The sequence below is a fragment of the Pagrus pagrus genome (genome assembly GCF_965226575.1).
Source record: "Pagrus pagrus genome assembly, chromosome: 4".
Taxonomy (NCBI): domain Eukaryota; kingdom Metazoa; phylum Chordata; class Actinopteri; order Spariformes; family Sparidae; genus Pagrus; species Pagrus pagrus.
Window position 1 is genome coordinate 13,805,375 of NC_140188.1, and position 5,615 is coordinate 13,810,989.

A 5,615-nucleotide genomic window follows, 5' to 3' on the forward strand; every position below is an offset into this window, starting at 1 on the left:
AAAACTGTAGTTTATTATCTAGTTTCATATCTTTGCACGTTGGGCAATTAAGGGCATGTGATGGATGTATTCAGAGGGAGTGTGTGTATTCAGAGGGAGTGTGTGAGAATGTTTAACCTGTGTGTGCACAAATCAGGCAGGCAATATTGCCACTCTCTCCAGGAAGTAAAAGCTGCCTGTTTACGTGTCTCCTACATGTATAGCATCCCTGGATCTGACCTACTATTAGCTTAACGCCATATGGTTGATGCTCGAGTCATGATAGGCCAAAAATAGCTCTCCAAGCCTGTTCTTTGAGTCTTCACGTCGTTGATTGATTGATTGCAACACTGTAGAGGTGTTGTTAGGCCCCAGATAGTGTCTTTTTAGTGCTCTTCATACCTCTGGCACGACTTGCTATAGCGTGAGACAGCTTTACTAACCCACTGATGCTTTTACTCTCCTTAATATGTCATATAGTCGAGGCTGTAGCAATAAGGCAGAACAAAGGTAGAGGAGAAGTTGAACATGACTGCCCCTTTATTAAAAGGAAAAAAAAGCTTCAGTAGTCACTTGATAGGAATCAGAAGCTGTGATGTGGATCGTTTAAATTTACACCTCTGTGTTAGTGCCCTGACACAGAATTAACACTTTACACTGTCAAATGAGATATTTCCTGCAGGCACACGGACGGCGAGTAATGTTGCGCTCCATAATGAGCAGCTGTTAAAAACCACTGACGTCTATCAGCAATAATGCTTTCAGACGGCCAGACCCCTCATCCCTGTCATCGTCCCATTCATGCACATGAGGGACTTATTAGCATATCTCGTTACTGTGACTGAAATCACTCTTTATGCTTTCTAATATAGATGAAGCTGAAGCTTACATGTCTTTATTCAAAGTATCCTGACAGGCCATACGTCTCCACTGTGGGATGTTGTACAGTTGACCTAGTAGTATATAAAGGAAGGGCACACCTCTTATTGTTTCTAGTGAAACATAGAAGGCTGACAGATGATCCACACCGCAGAAACAGGCTGTGTAGGATGTCTTGCAGGTGTATTGCACTCACTGGTGTGCAAATATTGTGCTCCTCATGTATCTCCTCCCATTTTACTGCAGTAAAAAGCAACTGATACTGAAAATGATGGGGTCAGTCTGTTTTAAGGCTCAATTAATCTGTCGACTATTTTCTCGATAAATCGATTAATTGTTTGGTCTTTAAAACGTCAAAAAATTGTTGATCAGCGTTCCCCAAAGATTTCCAGTGATGACGTCCTCAAATGTCTTGTTTTGTGGATAAATAGATTAATCGCTGCAGCTCTAGATTGTTTGTAAAGAGAAAAACAGCCATCCCGAGCTGTCCTGATGTAGAGAAGTCACATTTTTTTGTGTTTCTGCTGACTGAGGTTGGTTCCCACATCTGTTGATTTGACACAAGGAGAACCGCCATTGACCTCCTCTCTCATCGAACGCATCTGTTCTGTCACAGGACGAGAAGAAGGTTGATATGTTTAAGCAGAACCAGATCCAGGAGGCTAGAGGACAGATGCTGAGGTGAAACTCAGTGGGTAATACTTTATATTACGGAGCACATGTTGACCATTAACCTGTTGCTCATTAGCATGCATATTAGTAATACACTGGCTCTTTATTCGTCATTGTAGAGCACTTCATCTGCATGAGTATATGCTACGAGAAGAGTTTTCCGTCAAGAGCCTCCTACTTGCTGCTTATCAAATGAAAGTAAGGAAGCTGTCGTATAAATCACGATCTTCAAGGACAGCTTCACCCAAAAATGTAAATTCAGTCATTATCTACTCACCCTCATGCTGATGGAAAGTCAGGTGAAGTTTCATAGTCCACGAAACATTTCTGGAGCCTCACAGCAAAACAGCATCACAGCATTGTCCTGAACAACTGAAGTAGACGAGGACTTGTTTCAACACATGAAAAAAGCAACAAGAATGGCTCGATACATCCGGTCCAGTGTAATTCATATCTCCAGTAGCTCTGATATCTCCGATTGATTCGCAAATATTTTATTTACACCTTTATTCAAGCCAAAATTTTCACTGCAGCGGCCAAGCCAAAAGCGTTAGCGTTTTATCACAAGTCCCCAACTACTTCAGTTGTTTGGCAGAGTGCTGCAACTCTGTTTTTCCTGTGAAGCTCATTAAATGTTTTGAGGACTACGAAACAAATTTTTGGATGAACTTATCCTTTAATATGCTTTAATGAGGATGACACGGACTATTTTTCTGTTACAAAACCCACAAAACTACAGGTGTTAATTATGTCCTGATAACTCTAAAATAAATCTGTCAACCACAGAATATTTCCCCCATCATGAAGTGCGGCCTTGCTCAACCTGAACCTGAACCTGTTTAGGTTCATAAATGTCAAACTACAAGTGAGTTATGAGCTTCAACTGAGATTGTGGAACATGTTCTAAGCTAGAAAGATTTATGTGGACACTAATAACACTTGTACATTTGTGTTTTGTAAGCAATAAGAGGTATATAGGGGTTTTTTGAAGGAATAGTGGCCTAGAAGATTTAGATAATGGTCGTGCAGAATAAGGTATGAATAAGTGCTTTATAATGATTATAAAGAGTCATTATGCTGCTTATATGCATGCTAATAAACAGCTAGTTATGGGATGATATAAAGTGTTACCACTGTGTGTGTATGTGTGTGTACAGTACATGTAGGACTCCAGCTCTGTCCTTCCTGCTGTGTGGAGCTGTACTGCCTCCTCTGGTAACCTGTGTAACTGACCTCTGCTTGCAGGCGTTCATGTTTATGGAGCAGAACAAAGACAGTAGCACTGATAAGAGCGATAGTAGAGGTATTTATTAGCTATTACTCGTTCAGGCACATTTTGTATTTGCACATAACAAGCTCAGAATGCAGCTGTACATCTGGACCTTTCTTTGTGTTGGGATTTTCTTCTTGCTTTTGTTGTTTCACTGATGCGTATTTCCCTACATGATCACAGTCAACAAGTATAATGAATGGATGGCAGGTTGCCTGAACGTTGGTAATGATTACCTCAGTGAGATGATGAAGGAGTGTTCAGGAGCCACTTCAGTGTATTGCTCAACATGTTTTTTTTTTCAATTTTGGAGTTTCAGCATTAGTTTACTTGTCTTTTTCTTTTCAGTAGAAGTTGGACACATGGGTGATTTAAATTTCATTCTCATTTCTCAGAAAAACAAAGTCATATTTATGCAGAAATGACTAATAATCATAGATTCCTAGTGTCTAATGTTGGGTATCTTGATCTAAAATATTTTCTTTTAGTTTGGCTTGTGTTATTGTTTTAAGTGATCCTTTATTCATGCTTAGCTCAGTCCAAATCTTGAAAAACTTGCCTTGGATTGAGGGAATTGCTGCATGAAAAACATCAACAGCATCAAAAACATTAAAGAAAAGCCAGCGATGACACATAAAGTATCATGTGAAACTGCGAGAGCGCAGTCCGCATCATGTCTACACAGATGAGCAGTTGTTCCTCGCAGCTTTACCTGTGTTTTGTCAGGATCTGACCCAGAGGAGACGATACACAACGCCTTCAAGCTCTGACCCAGAAGGAACAGGAGTCCTCTGGGGGGAGGAGTGTGTCTGTGTGTGTGTGTGTGATTTTCCTCTCAAATCTGCACAGACACGGCAGAAATGGCTCTGTGGCTCACACAGAACGAATCAGCTTGTACTGTGTAACAGAATGTGCATCATTAACAAAGTCCCTGCGTGCAGATAATGCATATCTCGTTGAGTGAAGATCACAGTTAATTCAAAGTCAAAGAGATGAAACAGTAATTCTTCTTTCCTGCTCTTCTCCTGCAGGATAAGATATCACCTCGTGTCACAGGCTGACAAGTTTACAGAGGATGAGGTGAGTTGTTGCTTGGCAACGGGGTGAAATATTGGATGTATCAATATGAGATATGTGATTCAAAGGTACGGGCAGCGGTGGCGACACCCACTGAACAAGTTGAAGGTGAGCGCTGATGAATACCCAGAATCTGAGGCCATTTAATTTGATTTAAACCCTTTAACTACCAGCTACAGCTTATTACAAAGATCCTTCTCAGCTCTCCTCCAGACCCCCTCCTCTGTAACAGTGCCATTCATAACCTACATGGCCCCCGGCTAGAGACACAGTAATCTCATTTGTGCAGCAACAGATGTTTCTCTTAAAAACATCCGCTGACTGGGGAGTGAAAAGTCTGCCTCTCATTCTCTCAAGGGATCAAAGAGACCGGTCTAATCGCTATGAAATCTGTCACATTTGTACTGGTTTGAGGAGACATATTGACTTACAGAAGGCTCACCATGTTGTGAAACGTAAACGCTCTCCTTCTCTCGCTCGGCCTTGCACATATTTCACCAGGAAGCTTTCATGTTCTGTACATCAAACGGAGGGGGGAACAGGGAGGGCGGGGGGAAATGCATATGAAACAACAAAACCCCCAGACAAATAAACAGCACAGCGTTCCCATGGCAGCGCGGCGCAGTAATCTGACGGCTGGTTTCCCATGGCTGTGTCTCGCTGCCCCATAGACCTCCACTCTGTCTCACTGATGGCTCCTGTGATTGCAATCATCCATCTTACTGTCAAAGGCAAAAAAAAAAGGGCAAGAAAGGGGAAATCGCACACACCATCTCCCTCTCGCTCCCTTGTGTCCAGCAAACAAGCCACCCCACTGTGACTAGAGCCAACACATGGACCACATGCCCTCTGCAATGGGTGTGTGTGTGTGTGTTCGTGTGTGTATGTGTGTGCTTGTATGATCTATGGAGAGAACATGTGTGGGTGTGCATCTTTGGTTGTCTGTGCCTGCCCATTATACTGCATGATCAGTCACTGGAGTGTACACGGGGGAGCTGTGGACATGTCTGATCTTGCAGCTGATCAAAAGCACCAGAGACTCGTTCCCTTGTGGCCGTGCAAGCGGGCCTCATATCAACATGTCTCTGTTCAGTAGACAGGAAAAACAAGAGGAGAGAAACAGGCGGAGGAGGAGGTGGTGGTGGTGGTGGAGGAGGAGGGAGGAAGACAGAAACAGGCAGGCAGAGCGTAGATGAAAGAGTGCACAAAGAGGCCAGAGTGGAATATATGACAATGATACATAACTGCACTTATCTCCCCGTTCTGATGAGCTAATTGAATGGCAAAAGCCAGCTCTGTATTTGTCTGTAGATGTAATAGCATGTGTGATCCTGACAACTCCGCTCGTCACGACAGCTGTAACAGAAAAAAGTGCGGTAAACCCTTTACCTGTTTGCTTACAGGTAGATCAGATGTTTGCAAATGTCCCTCTGGATGTCGCTGGTAACCTTGACGACAGGAGCTCGTGTTATGTGATCACCCACGGAGAGGACAAAGAGCGAGGAGACGAGACAGACGCATGAAAAGAAGTAGAGGAGGAGGACGAGGAGCTCCTGCTTGTAAACAGTCTCGCCTGGCTGTGAAGTTGCGGTGCAGCTACAGCGGGTGTGAATGTAATTATGTGCAATAAAGTGGTGACTCTGCGAAATGAATCCCTTTGTTGTTGTGACTTTAATCTCACTTCAATAATCAACACAGATAAATATCTGCTGAGTCTCACGCAAATTAAACAACAAAG

General features: G+C 42.9%; 1 pseudogene across 1 annotated transcript; it reads left to right on the top strand.

Moving 5' to 3' along the window:
* The first annotated feature begins 2,547 nt into the window (after positions 1 to 2,547).
* Positions 2,548 to 5,400, top strand: LOC311256181 (myosin regulatory light chain 2, ventricular/cardiac muscle isoform-like; annotated as a pseudogene). Its single transcript has 5 exons — positions 2,548 to 2,565; positions 2,776 to 2,833; positions 3,527 to 3,603; positions 3,832 to 3,880; positions 5,281 to 5,400. The product of its transcript is annotated as a myosin regulatory light chain 2, ventricular/cardiac muscle isoform-like (transcript).
* Positions 5,401 to 5,615: the final 215 nt, after the last annotated feature.